At 35.4% G+C, this 18,288-nt stretch overlaps 1 pseudogene; it reads left to right on the forward strand.

Moving 5' to 3' along the window:
* The first annotated feature begins 612 nt into the window (after positions 1 to 612).
* LOC143270407 (vomeronasal type-2 receptor 116-like) lies at positions 613 to 15,028 on the forward strand (annotated as a pseudogene).
* The last annotated feature ends 3,260 nt before the right edge of the window (positions 15,029 to 18,288 follow it).

The following is an 18,288-nucleotide window of genomic DNA, read 5'->3' on the forward strand; positions in this document are numbered from 1 at the left end:
GACATCTTCCCTTGCAAAGTCTTTGCATCATCCTGAGTCACTGTCTCATGTAACTTTTGTGGTAGATAGCTCTGGGCAAGTCTATTCAAGAAGAGTCATCCCTGGGGTCTTGTTGTCTGTCCTCTTAGATGAAGTCATGGGGCCTGTGGTTAAAGAAGATCCCAAATGTCTTTTGAAGTTTGTTTTTATCTTGAATACCAGGTCTCAGATGGAAAGTCTCAGAGAAGAAAGGTTTTCAAATTCTCCATGGAGTGTAGATGAAACATGTCAAAAAAGTGTGTGATTAGAGTGATGACTTCAGACACCAACAATATTACAAACTTTTGTTTTTCCAAAAATATGAGCTCTATATGTAGCTGCTGAACACATTGGGATCCCTGTCCCCCATGCTTACAGTGTGGTAGACACTTCTATTTTATAATGGTCTCTTTGATTTTTCTTCTCTGGCTCCTGCAGTGTCTTCTTCCTTTGTCCTCCTTTGATGCTTCGGAGTGCAGTCAAAGAGTACAACATCATTTACATCGTGGTGGAAATGTGGTGATTGCTGCACTTGTTCCACTTTTTTATGTTCTTGAGACTACAACAAGTGGTTTCAGAAGTGGAAAACGCAGTATGGTCCTGTAAGTACTTTTAAAATGTATGTCTTTTCATTATTCAGATTTTATCATCCTCAAATAAATTTGAATTCACAAGAATTTAATTTTTCCCCCATCCTGGCATTCCCTCTTTTGTACTCATGAAACTTTTTTTCAGGTGTGTCTTCCTGTTCCCCCCTTTCTTCTCTCAAAGAAAATAAGTTTGCTTTAATTAATGTTATTTTACACATTTGATACTCTGTATCTGTCTATGTTCCTCTGCAGTGCATTTATCTGTCTAATGGTAAGACATTTTCATGGCTTTCTATGCAGATGGAATATCCTACAACTTGACTCATTGTTTTGGGCCATTTTCAAGGGTAGCTGTCCTCCTTTGAGAAGAAATGATGGCATTTTTTGCAGTGACTACAGAGTCCTTATGTGATGGTGGAGTGACAGGGACTGCCTGTGGTAGCTACTGCTGATTAGCAAGTCAGAATGTGAGAATTTGGAGTTCAGTCTATTTCAAATGCTTTCAAAATGATGTACAATTTTTGTCTATAATTTTGATTAGTATTCTTTTAGATACTGTCAATTTTGTATCATTTGCTCCATTTCTTTTTTTTTTTTTTTGGTTTTTCGAGACAGGGTTTCTCTGTGTAGCTTTGCGCTTTTCCTGGAGCTCACTTGGTAGCCCAGGCTGACCTCGAACTCACAGAGATCTGCCTGACTCTGCCTCCCGAGTGCTGGGATTAAAGGCGTGTGCCACCAACGCCCGGCCCATTTGCTCCGTTTCATTCCTATGTTTTAATTATTTACAACTAGTACAGATATATTCTTGAAGTCACATAGATGCTGATAGTGACCTCAGTGGGTAGTATCTAAGTTAGCTTTGTAAAGATTAGAGGACAGTGTCACCAAGTTAATAGAAGTTCTTGGACTCTGATGAAGGGAAATGCTTACACATACTGCTTTGTGAAGGGAAGTACAATCCATTTATTCTGTGTATACTTTTCTGTGGCAGTAAGATTCATGGGATCGGAAATGGAAGAAGATTGCTTATACTAATTTTTAAGACAGTACTGTAAAATGGAAATGCAGAAGTAAAGTTCAGGTAGATAGTCAGAATCAGAATATAGACAATTAGGAGAGACAATAAATTTAGGTCCTTGTGATATGATTGTGTTTTTATTGAAAGCTAGATGAAGTGCTAAGACTCTAGCACAGGGAATGTAGAGTAGGAGAAATAATCAGGGGGTGAAATTGGGAGATATTAGTATGTTTTGACAACTTATTCTGAAACAGATGAAGCAAATATGGTGACTGATATCCATTTACAGGAGTGTGTCTATGTGACTACATGAAAAAAGTATTATTATTTTGTTTTACCCTCTTACTTGATTTTTTATCATATTTTGATTGGATGCACATGGCCATGTTCTTCCCGATTCATAAAAAAAACATAGCATGTGTTCCCAGGAATATAAGACATTACTATAATTTTTGTGTATTATTCTCTAAATTTATTTTACTCTCATGTGGTTCTAATTTTAAAAATGGTAAGTAAACAACATACATATCTATATTCATATATATACATACATACATACATACATACACACACATACATAGTGTTTTATAAATATAAACAGACATACACATATGTATATTTTTGCAGTTTTATATACATTTATATATGCACTTCAAGGAAGTATATTTTCAGATTATTTCTGGTTATGCATGTGAGAAGGACGCCATGCTTCCTGGTAGGGTACATTTTAAAGTTGTTTCCTGAATAGACGATAATATCCCCTCTAAGTGATTAAAAACTGGTGATCTCTCTACTCATGCGTGACATCATTTTTTCACATTTACTTAAATGTGCAATTGACATGGACAAGTCAAATGCCATTTTAACAATATGGTTATGAATGTATCTGTTATGTTCAGAACATAAAACAAATTCATGTTTCTCACCCTCTCCCTTGAGACCTCCTTGTTACTTAGCTTCTCTGTGTCTGTGCCTTGTAGCATGGTTATCATTTATGGCTAGCATCTACTTATAAGTGAATACAAAGCATGTTTGTTTTCCTGGGTCCAGGTTACCACACTCAGCATAATCTTTTCTAGTTCTATCTATCTGTCAGCAAATTTCATGATGTTTTTGTTTTTAACAGCCAAAAAATACTCCATTGTGTTAATGTACCTCATTTTCTTAATATTTTGTTCAGTTTAAGGGTGTTTAGGTTGTTTCCAGTTCATAGCTATGATGAATCAAGCTTGGGAGAACATAGTTGACCAAGTTTCCTTGTCATATGGTGTAATATCTCTGGATGTATTACCAGGAGTGTTATAGCTGAGTCTTGAGGTAGATATATTCCCAAATTCTGAGAAACCACCATAATGCTTTTCAAAATGGTTGTCCAAGTTTGCACTCCAACAAGCAATGGAGCAATTCCCCTTGCATCCTCAGCAGCTTGAGCTGTCAGTTGAGTTTTTGATCTTAGCCATTCTGAAAAGTTTAAGATAGAATACTAGTATTGTTCTGATATGTGTTTTCCTGATGGCTAAGAATGTTGCACATTTCTTTAAGTTATTCCAGACCATTTGAGATTCACCTGTTGAGAATTTTCTATTTAGATTTACCACATTGTAATTGAATATTTGTTTTTGATACTTAGTTTTCTGTTTTTTTAAAAAATATAATTTGGATATCAGCCTTCTATCAGATATTGGGTTTGTGAAGATCTTTTTCCATTCTGGAGGCAGGCATTTTGTCTTTTTGACAGTGTCCTTTGCCTAACAGAAAGTTTTCAGTTTCATATAGAATATATTTCTTGATGACTTGAAGTTCATAATGTTTCCAATTAGGTGTTTATTTCTAATAAACATGTTTAATGTTAAAGGCTATAACATTTGTTTTGTGATTATTCTATATTCTCACAATGCTGTACACATTTCAAATATTTTTTCTGTTTCCTTTTGTGAAAAAGTTATACATTTCAAGATTGATCGAAATATTTTCATCCATTTCTTGATTATTCACTTTTCTAATGTATACCCATGCTCTAATTACTAACATAAGCACTTCAATTACTCTACCCATTTAACTTCATTAATAATATGAACTCCATGTGATTTGATTTTCCCTGAAATCTCAATGATTTAAACACCCATTAATTTTTCCACTATTGTTTATTCAAGTTTTAACCAAAATTCTCACATGTTCTATCTCCTTTGGATTTCAATGGAAATGATGGGAATCAGAAAACATTAAGAAATCCATACTGTTATTCATGTCTTACTAAGGATGTATCTTTGTATCTTGAAACATTGTTACTCTACTCAAAATATGAAAACAATCAACACTTAATTTATTTTTATATTTGCATTTACCTGATGATCAGTGATGTTGAAAACTTTTTTAAAAGTAGTTTCTGGTTTTATGTGCTTTACTTTTATACAAGATCTGTACATACCATTACCCCATTTGATGAATTGAGGATTTATTGCATTGGTTTACAACTTCATCAGATTATTGAATCCTTTTGACATTAGTTTATCATCTAAAGAACAATAAGAAAGTTATTTATTGCATATGTGGTACTCTGACGATAGTTTCCTTTGCTGTAAAGAATATTGTTTTCAATATTTTTGTAGCTGCATCTTCATTTTGTGTAGTTCTATTTTTTGGTAGCTGAGGCTAATTTGTGTGACATTGGTATTATCTTCTGTAAGTTCTTGTCCACACCAAGACTTTGACAGTTATTAGGTGTGTGTTCTATAAATTTTAGTGTTTCATTTTTAAAGCTAAGGACTGTGATCCATTTTGAATTGATTTCTATGAAAGGTGGAGGATAATGGTCCAATGTCACTGCCCTGCATGTTGACACCCAGACTGTCAGCTGTACTTGTTGTATAGGCTGTGTCCTCAACTGCTTATTTTGCATCCTTTGTTCAAAGAAATAGTTAGCTTTTTCTTTGATGTGTAAAGAAAATCACAACTATCTAGATGTAAGTACCAGCTTACAACACTATAATGGTTATCATCAAGAAATCTAACCATAAATACTTGAAAATCTGTTGGCAAAGACAAATCATTTTTTCATGCAGGTCAGCATGAAATTGTATAGAGATGTTTTGAAAATCATTTTGGAAGCCCATCAAACATTTAAAATAAAAATAAAATGACATATAACACATTTATTACACTTCTGACCTCATTCCCAGAAAAGTCTTCATCCTGTCTTAGAGATATTCTATCACTATGAATGAGGTTCTTATTATTTTTGTTTTTTGTTGTAGCTCTATTGTTTTGTACTTTTAAAACACTTTTACAATTTATTTTTCTGTAAACATTTACATTTATTTCAACATGTTTACATGACTAGATACACATTTCTACAAAATATTAGCCATTTCGTCATGATGAGAACATTCTATTTTCTGTTCTAGCTCTTCAAATGCATGTGTTTGTTGTTTTGTGCATATGTGTGTTAGATTTTTGTATTATATATTGTAGCATATTACTTTAAGTTCCAGAAAACAGCTTTCAAATTCTATGAATATTATTGTATTTTTCTATTTACATGTATTATCTGTAACATTTTTATTCTATGTATTAAAAATTATTTTACCTGGATTGCCCATGTAGCTACTATTTGAGAAGTATTGCGCCATTATTTTTTTTTTACCTTTTACTTTATACGTTTGTATGTATACATATATTCCTTAGACTACCTGATGTAGAGGATCAATATAAATCTCCTGGTTAATATATCAAAGCCACATATCTTGATATATATCCTGGAATGCAGCAGAAGTAGGTTCTAATTCAAATAAAAGAATGGACTTGTTAGTGGGGGGATAGCAAGTAGACAAAGAGAAAAAGCTTCCTTCTTTCCCTTTTCCTTGTACAAGTGTCCATCAGAATTAGATCTGCACTGAAGGTATGTCTTCTTGCCTCAAGATCTTGATTAAGGAAGTATCTACAGTATCTGGATTAAAAGGTTGCTTCCTGACCTCTATAATTGAGATTATATGTAGTCAATTTGGTAATCAAGAAAAGCCATCAAAAGTAGAGCCCATACCAAGTTGACATACAATCATACTTTCCCTTGCTGTGATTTATTTCCAAATAAATTCCCCATGAGACATAAGAGGTTTAACAAATAAACTTACTATCTATTGTGAGAATATTCTTTCTCATGTAATGTCTATCCTTCTCTTTGTAGTCTCTTTGACACCAAGTTTCACTCTCATAAAAGTTCACCATAAAAACCCCATGAATTCATAAGGCTTATTTAGAGAAAATGAGGACGGTCTTTCTGATGAGAATGTGGGTGAACCAGATAGAGTCACACTGAAAATTCTTTACTCACTATGTATTAAGATAATTTATCATTACATAGATAGATAACCTTGTACCATGTTTTAAAAATATTATCAAGTGATCTCATTTTTAAAGATATATTCCCATTTAAGATGTCCTGGTGTGCTCATTTTGGTCTAATAGAATTGAAAGTAGTAGTTCACCATGCCTTACTTAAGAAGATAAAATCACTGTGTTGGATCTTGATACACATATTTGTTCATTTTTTTAATCAGGTTTCCTGGTGAAAATTATCCCCACATTCATTAAAATATTTATTATTGCATAGGCATTCATAAATTGTACATATATATCACATTTAAAAGAACAGATATAACATGTTTGTATATGAAGCGATGATAATATTGCAATATGAGTAACATATCCTTTATAGGGACAATAATATCTTAAATGAAATTGAAAACCCTAAGGGATATGAACCATATTTTAGAAATAAAGTTGATATAAAATATCATTTTGACATAAATTGTATGATTCTATATGTCTTTGACTTAAAAGTAGACATTAAATTTATATGTAAAACCTCAGACTAATTGTTTAAAAGAACTGTTCTTTGACATAGTCATTTTTATTTATTCTATCCTTGTGGTCATATTGATTAAATAAATATTTGATTTTAATATTAATTTGTGATTTTAGTATTACTATGAACAAAATGAATGAGTTCAAGGTTCTCAGGTTTAGTTTACACAAGCATTTACTTAAAATCATTTTGATATTAAATACATGATATAAACAACAAACATTAAATCTATATGGGTAATCTCTACATCTATAAAACAAAAGAAAATTCTAATAAACTAAGATTTTACGATTAAAGCATGTTGAGTTCAAATTTATATCACTTCCACTGTAAAAGGGAAACTTAATATAGCAATTTTTACTAAACATGTTAGTCTGGGCAGAAACAAAAGCAGACACTCTGAGAACAAGGCAGCATGAAGGGTAAAGGACATTTTATCTTTGTTAGAGGAAATTGACTTGGACTTACCAGTCAGAATTAGCAGTGAGACTCTGTTAAGCCTACTATAATAGCGCTTTTATGGATGAAGCTTGTCTCTCATTGCCAATACCAATCTTTAGAGTGTCTATTGGTATCTGTGAATTGCAATTATGTCTCTTTAGAAGCCAGTAAATATATAGGTTAAAATCTATTAATGTTAAAACAAAAGAAAACAAAACTTTCAGAATTACAAAATAAACCCCTTAGATGTCTGATATTTTCAGAATGTCCAAATATCTGCCAGCAGGGTATTCAAGGTTCTTGTGAAGTCCCCTTTTCTTGGGAGGTAAGAACATAGTGAAGGGATAGAAAAAGAGGGTGGCAGATGAGGGAAAATACAAAATTCTGAGAAAAAAACCCAGAGGTATGTATGTAAGCTATTAAACCATAAGAAGCTCACTCACTCATTCTGCTCTTCATTGTATAGTTCTCAGAAAAGAAAAGCAGATGGCACTGGGAGAAATAAAAGGTTGTTCACCGATATGTGTTTGGTTGGGGGACCCGCAACCCCTTCCAGGTTCATATTTAAATGTTGCTTTGGGGTTGATGCACGCAAAACACTCAGGCATACCCATAAGCATCATTGATATTAATTAAAACAACTGAAATGCTGCAGCCTCTCCCTCTATGTACAGACAGTGTGAATGTGTTGTGGGGTCCCTGGGGTTTTACAGTACACATTGGGGGAGCCTTAAAGGATGGAAGTTGCCATCTGCTGTTAAAGCATCAAAGAATTAGGGGCATTTGTATGTGTCTTACTTACCTGAAGATTGCACTGGTAATATCAGTTCAAGTCAACTTTCCTGTCCTGAAATTTTAGGTCCATCTGAGGCTTTAAGGTAATTAAATCACCACTTACTATATACCCTGACATTTACATTATAAACATTGCCATGACAACCAAAATTGTTGTTTATAGATATATAACATAGAAGGTATGAGAGCCATTGCATCATACTGGTAGAGTATGACATGAGTCTCATTCATAAATAATGATAATCCCTCTCTGTAGGTACAAGATGAGGAGCTACCAGTTTTCTTTGGCATTCAGATTCGCCATTGAGGAGATCAACAGAAACCCTCACATTTTACCCAACATGTCTCTAGGATTTTATCTCGGTTATGTCCCTTGCAATCAATGGAGTACTCTTCTGGGAACTTTTACTAGCCTCACAGGATTACGAAATATATGTCCTAATTATAGTTGTAGAAGTGTGAAGATTGCTGCTTTACTTACAGGAGCATCATGGGCAACATCTGCAAATATTGGGAGACTACTAAACCTCTACAAATATCCACAGGTGAGGGACGTGTCTGTGAGTGAACAAGAAACTTGCAGTAAACTGCAGACATTTCAGATGCTTCCACATGTATGGAAGTGATGTTGTGTCATTCATCTATCAAAGAAATAAAACAGGCATTTGGTTCTATAACCCCATATTCTTTGCTTGAGATGAAGAAGAGGAAGAGGTTGTAGCCTATTGTGTGTTTTGAGTTAAGTTGTGTGTCTTGGGAGGAACTGTGTATAATTGTCTTAGGAAACAAGATGGGAGTTTATAACACCATGATCATAAGTTAGTCTATACCAATCCAAAGTGCCCCCTTCACTTTAAGATTGTGTTCTATGTCAATGTCTTCACTCATGTTTCCTATCTGAAATTTCCTTCAGCTTACTTTTGGGCCATTTGACACTATCCTGAATGACAGACGCCAGTTCTCTTCTCTCTATCAGACAGCACCCAAGGACATAACTCTTTCACATGGCATTGTCATTTTGATGGTTCATTTCAGCTGGACCTGGGTGGGACTGGTTCTTATGGATGACCACACAGGGGCTGAGAGTCTATCAGACTTGAGAGAAGAGATGGACAGGAACAGAGTGTGTTTAGCTTTTGTAGAAATGATTCCAGACATCCCGATTGGCTCCTACTATCAACCTTCCATAAAAACTCACCTGCATATTGAGAAATCACCTGCAAATGTGGTTATCCTTTATGGTGACCATGAATCCTTATATGGTGCAATTATGATTATAGCAGCACATTTATTGAACTGGAAAGTCTGGGTCCTGAAGTCACAATGGGATGAAAGTTCTCTTATTAAATCTTTGATAATTGATACATTCCATGGGAGTCTCATTTTTGCACATCACCACACTGAGGTTTCTGATTTTAGGAAATTTATCCAGACATATAACCCTTCCAAATACCCAGAGGACTATTTTCTTGCTCTGTTCTGGAACACATACTTCAAGTGCTCTTTTTCTGGACCTGATTGTAAAATTTTGCCTAACTGTCTACCCAATGCTTCTTTGGAAATGTTGCCTAAAAATGTTTGGGAAATGGATATGACTGAAGAGAGTTACAATTTATATAATTCTGTGTATGCTGTGGCTCACAGTCTCCACAAGATGACACTCAAACAAGTACAAATTAACCCCCATGGAAATGGGGAGATATATAACTTCCCTTGGGAGGTAATTTCTCTTTCTGTATATTTTTTAAAAAGCACTGTGACATATTGAGTTTTATAAAAGCACTTAAGAAATGCTTGTAAACTGTGGCATATTTTGCCCAAATGCACCTGAGATAATGTATGTAATGTATCATCTGCACATCATTGCAGACACATGTATCATTCATTGTTCATGATGAATGGGTGGTAATAACAAAGTTAAAATGTGTGTATGTCATTATCCACTTTGTGTTACAATTACCCTCAGAATCTTATCATGATAATATACTCAAGTGAACCCCAAATATCTTTAAGATATTTAAGATATTTCATAATAGAATTAGGAGAACTAGATTCCAAATATTCAAATGCTACTAGATCTTCATATTTGACATTCTGAAGCTAAGGTTATTTTACCTAACTGACCACTTTAATATATTTTCAACATAAAAATCCCATTTACAAACTGAAATTTTGAGTATATTACTTAAATATTTGGATGTGACTGGCACTTAAATCTGTGGACATTTTCTTGAATCAACATTTATTGATTAAATCTTTCTGTTAGCTTGATTGTTATTGTGTGTGTGTGTGTGTGTGTGTGTGTGTGTGTGTGTGTGTGTGTGTGAAATCTTTCTTTTGAAACTAACAGGCAGTATAGAAACATGACATATTCCTTTTTGGTCATGATCCATTAAAATGTTTATAGCATAGTATAGCTTGCCATTTATGTTAGGGATTCAGGACAATGGGGCACATTGCTTCATCAAGTTCCATTGAAATTTTCTGGGAATTTTTAATCATCAGATTCTGCATATCTTTTAGTTACACCCTTTTCTCAAGAATATCCAGTTCAAAAATGGTGCTGGAGACCTTGTGGTTTTGGATTCACAAAAAAAATTAGATGCACAATATGATATTATCAACATCTGGAATTTTCCTGAGAGCCTCAGAAAAAAGATGAAAGTTGGAACATTTTCTCCAAAAGCTCCACAAGATCAAAAACTGTTTTTGTCTGACCATATGATACAGTGGGCTATAGGATTTACAGAGGTGGGCTGGATCATATCTCATTGCTTTGATCTCTATGTCAATAAACATTTGTTTGTGGATGTAATGATTGTTGTTTCCTTACTCACTGCCCATGTCAATGTACAAAACTAGTGTCACATGAGGAAGGTTCTGTTGCCTTATTCTGAGTAATGGGATTGTTTATTTTTTCGTACTTCATTCTATGATCACTTATTTGCAGCGATAAATAAGGTGTCTTTTTTTTTATTAAGATTTAATCCCTGCACTGAAACCAATTGACAAAAGGACTGATTAAGCTGCCAGAAATAAGAAATATCAGTGCATGGTTATTTTGATTTCCGTCACCTGGTAATGCACAGTAGCATGGAGGGCACATATGCATTGGTTAATTACTTGTCTTGCTGTTGAAAAGGAAGCAATTTGTCTATACATCCCAACATAGATTTTACTTGAGTCACATTTGGTGTGAGCACTCGATGATTCAGACAATCATGTTGGCAAGAGCCTGAGAAAGTGAGTCGTGTTGTATCTTCAGTCAAGAAGTAGATAGAAGTGAGCACTGCTCTTCACCTTTATTTTTGTTTTTCTTTCAGTCCTTAGCAACAGCCACTGAAATGTTGCTATATAATTATAGAATATAACCTCTCACTTCAAGTGCCATAACAAGATCATCTCATTTAGTCACAAAGATTAGTTTATGTGATAATTCTGAATACTGTCAAGTTGACAAATATAAATGAAGCAACACCATTGGGAAACAAATTTTCTCACTCCAGCTGTGAGGAAATATAGAATAGAATCGGTATGATATTACAGTTGCCCACTATGATATGTACTCAGTGAATCAACATATTATTTTTCTTACCATTTATATTTCCACAATCATTCAGATTTCTGTTTTCTTTGCATCATTGTTGAAACATATTGAACTTCATAATGTATACTATGTTGAGATGATAAGCAATGCATCAAAAAAGAATCTGCAACCTGGAAATAATAAATATAAAAGCTTTCTATCTGATTGTTCAATATGGAAAAACAACAGTTTCATTGTTTTAAAACAGTACACTCCTGAATATTTTCTCTTCTCTATTTACTTACCAGCTTCCTTGCTCTGTATGCAGTGAGAGCTGTGTTCCAGGATTCAGGAAATCTCCCCAGGAGGGCAAGGCTGTCTGCTGCTATGATTGTACTCCTTGTCCAGACAATGAGATTTCCAATGAGACAGGTAAGTGTCAGACTCACTGGGGAATTTCTCCCCTCTAAGCAATCTTCTGCAAAGTATAAACAGATTGAAAAGTTCTATGAAGGAACATTTGAGATAAGTCCCGTAATTCTTTCAGTTAGAATAAAATTGTTTTGGTTCATTTTATCCTCAATTTAATTGGTGCTCTGGCCATTAAAACTCATACTTGATGTATGTTGTTCATCCTTTATAGTCATTGTTGCTTCCAGAGGATGATTTTACCCATCACAGAGTAGTCTTCTTTATTTCACCATGGCATTTAACACACACGCAAGCACGTGCGCATGCACGCACACACGCACACATGCCAAAGTTCATAAATTTCTGACTTATATTGTATTTGAAAACATATTTATCTCATAGTTAGCACACATTAGAGGTCTGGAGCCTTATGGCCGTTAGTTGCATAATTTCAGTCATGGTTCTAGGTTCATTAGAGGTGTTAGAAAGGTTGTATTTCATTTACACATTGACATATTTGAAGATGTTTTATTTTATAATTATTCATTTTGTTTTATCTGTGACTGTTTTCCCTGAACTTATGTATGTGTACCATGTACTTGCTTGGTGCAACTCAATGTTAATGTAGCATCAGATCATTGTAGTAAACCTACAGTTACAGGTAAACTAAACGTGACAGGTAACATAAACCACCATGTATGTGCGTGGAAGCGAACCGAGGTCCTCCTTAAGAGGAACAGGTGTGCTTCTAAGATCTTGTGAAACTAGTTGAAATGGCACATCAACACTTTCGATAAGGATAGTGTTGTGAATTAGCCAAGCATAGATGCACACCCTTGTTCCTAGAACAAGTGAGAACATTGAATTTGAAGGACTATCTTTTCCAGGCAAAGGAGGATATAGTAGAGGAACTGTGTCAAAATATATCCATGGAACATTAAACAAGCATGAGACAGTTGATAGCAATGAATATAAAAAGCACATATACTCACAATGTTTAATATGGAGAGAAACTTAAAGAAGATTCATAAACCTTATCATTTATATCAAATGAGTTGCTTCTCATAATACCTGGAATTTTTTGAATAATGTAATGACTTTCCTGAACACTCAGATGTTTTAATATTAATTCATAAAGATTAAAACATTCAAAGTTTTAGTGACTTTAATTTGCCTAATTTTAAAATATGCATATTGGGACTAACTGTACAGTCCCTTCAAACACTTAATGTGCAAACAGGCTTTGTGTACATTGGAGCCACAGTTTGTTCATGCACATGTTAGTTATATTCATTGGAGGAAACTAGAAACATCAATATGATGTACTGCATGACTGCAGTTTAATGAGACCCTTTTTAGTAAGAAAGAAAAAGTACTAAAACATTAGTGCTAAATATTTCAAAACAGTGAATCCTGTATTTTACAACCTATATAATGAAGTGTATCTAAAATAAAAAAATAATTTTAAATTTCTTAAAAATATTTGTCATGACATATATCCTGTGCATTTACTAAAGAAGATTGTGCTTATAATGCTTTCATGCTCTGTTAGAAATGCATAGATGTCAGCACATGGGATATAGAAAAAACAGAGTACCTTGAGAGTTAGAAGGTAGAAGGAAGGCACATCTGAAGAACTAACAAATTAAATGATAATATAATAAAAGCTATAGCAGACAATAGAAAATGATAAATTGAAAAGACTAATAATTACAAAATCCACATTGAAAAAATATTGAACATTTTAGTAGAAATATGAAATAGAAATATTCTTAATGTAAACATGTAATAAATACAGTGATATTTATATGTTTTGAATTTAAGATGAAACTCACAAATTATAAATGATAAAGTATCACAAAATTATTCCACAACCAAGACTAAAACTAGAGTTTTATATCTATTTGTTAAACAGATGTTTTCTCTCTAGAAGTGATTAAACAGGTTCATACAGGGAGTTTTTTTCAGCTTTTAAGAATCTAATAATTCTCATTCCACAAGCACTGTCAAAGAATGAACACACTGGACTATTCAATAAACAAAATGCAATAGCTAAATTTAGTCTGATGGCTGAGAACGACATCATAAGAATGAAATTTCAGTGATCTCATAATCAAGATAGCTTTATGTAATTTAAATCAATAACATCACTACATGAATACATAAAAACACATTTCATCACTAAATTGAAATATATTTAAGTATAACAATATAAAGGATAAACTTGTTCACTTTATATACAACAAAGAAGATAGGTAGTATCAACCTGGAGTGTTTGATTAGAGAGCATTTGGGAATTTTCGCTATAGAGGACTGATTTACTTGAGTCTTGAACAACAAAGGAAATGTGGGCAAATGCCAAAGGGTGCTGGGGAGTGGCTTTAGATAAAATGGGGAACCTGAGCAGAGATTCACAATAAATTTAATTCCTGAATAGATATGGATCATTGTGTGAGGTGTTCAGAAAGTCATTATGCAAACACAGAGCAGAACCACTGTCTCCAGAAAGCAGTGACATTTTTGTCCTATGAAGACCCTTTGGGGATGGTACTTACCTTCTTGGCCTTGGGACTCTCTACAGTAACATTTGGTATTCTTGGTGTCTTTGTGAAGTACCACCACACCCCCATTGTCAAGGCCAACAATCAGGCTCTCACTTACATCCTGCTCATCACTCTGATCTTCTGTTTTCTCTGTCCATTGTTGTTCATTGGCCATCCCAACACAGCCACCTGTATCCTGCAGCAGAGCACATTTGCTGTCTTGTTCACTGTGGCTCTCTCCACAGTCTTGGCCAAAACTGTTACTGTGGTTCTGGCTTTCAAGATCAAATTTCCAGGGAGACTGATAAGGTGGATAATGATATCAAGAGCTACTAATTTTATCATTCCTGTCTGCACCCTCATCCAACTTGTGCTCTGTGGAATTTGGCTGAACACCTCTCCTCCCTTTATTGACTCAGATGCTTACTCTGAACATGGACACATAATTATTATATGCAACAAGGGCTCCACTATTGCCTTCCATTCTGTCCTGGCATACCTCTGCTCCATGGCACTTGGGAGCTACACTATGGCTTACCTGTCCAGGAACCTGCCTGAAACATTTAATGAAGCCAAGTTCATCACTTTCAGCATGCTGGTGTTCTTTAGTGTGTGGGTCACCTTCCTTCCTGTCTACCACAGCACCAAGGAAAACTCATGATGGCTATGGAAGTCTTCTCCATCTTGGCTTCCAGTGCAGGACTCCTGTGTTGCATCTTTGTCCCCAAGTGCCATATTATTTTGTTCAGACCACATAGGAACATGCTTCATCATGTCAGGAACAAAGAACATTCTAAAGGAAAAGCCAATTTTACAGCATAGTCCACGTTTTTCTTAATTTTATAGAAGTCTTCCATCCTTTTTAGCACCAACCTTTTAGTTGTCACAGATAAAACAATGATTTAAAATTGTATATTTATTGGTTTTTTTATTGATGAAATTCATCCTTATTCTCACATCTTCTAATATTATTTACAAATTTCTCTAAATTAGAAAGTTGAGTTCATAAAAAAACCATTGTGCTCTCACTTTTAAATAAAAGATGAATGAGAAGTGTATGTATTCTTTACCTCTTCAAGATTGTATACTTTCATGTTTTAACACCACATAATTTAATAGGTTTCCATGTGTTTTTTGTATTTTACAATACTATTCAGTTCTACATAACAGCCACAGAGTCCGTTGTTTTCTCCCTTCCTGCCCTCCCTTCCCCTTCCCCCCAGCGCATCCCCCATTCCCACCTCCTCCAGATCAAGGTCTGCCCAGAGGACTGAGATCGACCTGATAGACTCAGTCCAGGCAGGTACAGTCCCCTCCTCCCAGATTGAGCCAAGCGTCCCTGCATAAATCCCAGGTTTCAAACAGCTAAGTCATGCAACGAGACCAAGACCTGGTACCACTGCCTAGATGCCTCCCAAGCAGATCAAGCCAATCAACTGTCTCACCTATTCAGAGGGACTGATCCAGTTGGGGGCCCCTCAGCCTTTGGTTCATAGTTTATGTGTTTCCATTAGTTTGGCTATTTGTCCCTGTGCTTTATCCAACCTTGGTTTCAACAATTCTCGCTCATGTAAACCCTCCTCTTTCTTGCTAATTAGATCCTGGCACTCCACCTGGGGCCTAGCTGTGGATGTCTGCATCCAGATTACTCAGTCCTTGGATGGGGTTTATGGCACAACTATTAGGGTGTTTGGCCATCCCATCACCAGAGTAGGTCAGTCCCGGCTGTCTTTCGACCATTGCCAGCAGTCTTTTGTGAGGGTATCTTTGTGGATTTTTATGGGCCTCTTTAGCACTTTTTTTCTTCCTTTTCTCATGTGGTCTTCATTTTCCATGATCTCCTATTCCTCTCTTTTTTTGATCCAGCTGGGATCTCCTGCTCTCTTTCCCTCCACCCTCACCCTACATTGTTCCCACTCATGTCCAGGTTGTTCATGTAGATCTCATCCATTTTTCCTTCATTGTGTGATGTCTGTGTCTTTCTTGGGGTCCTGTTTTCCAGGTAGCCTCACTGGTGACGTGGGTAGCAGTTCAGTCATCCTTGTTCCACATCTAGTATCCTCCTATGAGTGAGTACATACCATGTTTGTCTTTCTGAGTCTGGGTTACCTCACTCAGGATGATTCTTTTTGATCCATCCATTTGCCTGCAAAGCTCATGATGTCATTGTTTTTCTCTGCTGAGTAGTATTCCTTGTATATATGTGCCACAATTTATTTATCCATTCTTCAGTTGAAGGGCATCTAGGTTGTTTCTAGGTTTTGGCTATTTCAAACAATGCTGATATAAACATGGCTGAGCAAGTGCTCTTGTGGTATGATTGAGCATTTCTTGGGTATATGCCCAAGAGTGGTATAGCTGGATCTTGGGGGAGATTGATTCCCAATTTTCTAAAAAAGCACCATATTGATTTCCAAAGTGGTTGTACAAGCTTGCATTCCCACCAGCAGTGGGGGAGAGTTCCCCTAGTTCCACATCCTCTCCAGCATAAAGTGTCTTCAGTGTTTTTTATCTTAGCCATTCTGACAGGCGTAAGGTGGTATCTCAGAGTTGTTTTGATTTGCATTTCCCTGATGATTAGGGATGTTGAGCAATTCCTAAAATGTCTTTCAGCCATTTGAGTTTCCTCTGTTGAGAATTCTCTGTTGAGTTCTAAAGCCCATTTCTCAATTGGACTGTTGGTCATATAAATGTCTAATTTCTTGAGTTCCTTATATATTTCTGGATATCAGTCCTCTGTCAGATATGGGATTGGTGAAGATCTTTTCCCATTCTGTAGGCTGTTGCTTTGCCTTGTTGACCATATTCTTTGCTCTACAAAAGCTTCTCAGTTTCAAGAGGTCCCATTGATTGATTGTTTGTCTCAGTGTCTGTGCTACTGGTGTTATATTTAGTAAGTGATCTCCTATGCCAATGCGTTCAAGACTACTTCCTACTTTCTCTTCTAGCAGGTTCAGAATAGCTGGATTTATGTTGAGGTCCTTGATCCACTTGGACTTAAGTTTTGTGCACGGTGACAGACATGGATCTATTTGCAGCCTTCTATACATTGATATTCAGTTATGCCCACACCATTTGTTGAAGATGCTTTCTTTTTTTCATTGTATACTTTTGGCTTCTTTGTGAAAAATTATATGTTCCTAGGTGTGTGGGTTAATGTCAGGGTCTTCAATTCGATTCCATTGGTCCACATGTCAGTTTTTATGCCAATACCAAGCTTTTTTTTGTTACTGTAGCTCTATAGTAGAGCTTGAAGTCAGGGATCATGATGCCTCCAGAGGTTGTTTTATTGTCCAGGATTCTTTTGGCTATCCTGGGTTTTTTGTTTTTCCATATGAATTTGAGTATTATTCTTTCCAGGTCTGTGAAATATTGTGTTGGTATTTTGATGGGGATTGCATTGAATCTGTAGATTGCTTTTGGTAAAATTACCATTTTTACTATGTTGGTCCTGCCTATCCATGAACATGGGAGATCTTTCCATTTTCTGACATCTTCTTCAATTTCTTTTTTCAGGGACTTAAAGTTCTTGTCATATAGGTCCTTCACTTGCTTGGTTAGTGTTATCCCAAGGTATTATATGTCATTTGTGGCTATTGTAAAGGGTGATGTATCTCTGATTTTCTTCTCAGCTTCTTTGTCCATTGTATATAGGAGGGCTACTGATTTTTTTGAGTTGATCTTGTATCTTGCTATGTTGCTGAAGGTGTTTATAAGCTTTATCAGTTCCTGGGTGGAATCTTTGGGGTCACTCAAGTATACTATCATATCATCTGCAAATAGGGAAAGCTTGACTTCTTCCTTTCCAATTTGTATCCTTAATCTCCTTATGTTGTCTTATTGCTCTGGCTAGAACTTCAAGTACTATATTGAATAAGTATGGGGAAAGTGGACAGCCTTGCCTCACTCCTGATTTTAGTGGAATTGCTTTGAGTTTCTCTCCATTTAATTTGATGTTGGCTGTTGGCTTGCTGTAGATTGCCTTTATTATGTTTAGGTATGTTCCCTGTATTCCTGATCGCTCCAAGACTTTTATCATAAAGGGGTGTTGGATTTTGTCAAATGCCTTTTCTGCATCTAGT

Source organism: Peromyscus maniculatus, chromosome 23 (genome assembly GCF_049852395.1).
Source record: "Peromyscus maniculatus bairdii isolate BWxNUB_F1_BW_parent chromosome 23, HU_Pman_BW_mat_3.1, whole genome shotgun sequence".
Classification (NCBI taxonomy): Eukaryota; Metazoa; Chordata; class Mammalia; order Rodentia; family Cricetidae; genus Peromyscus; species Peromyscus maniculatus.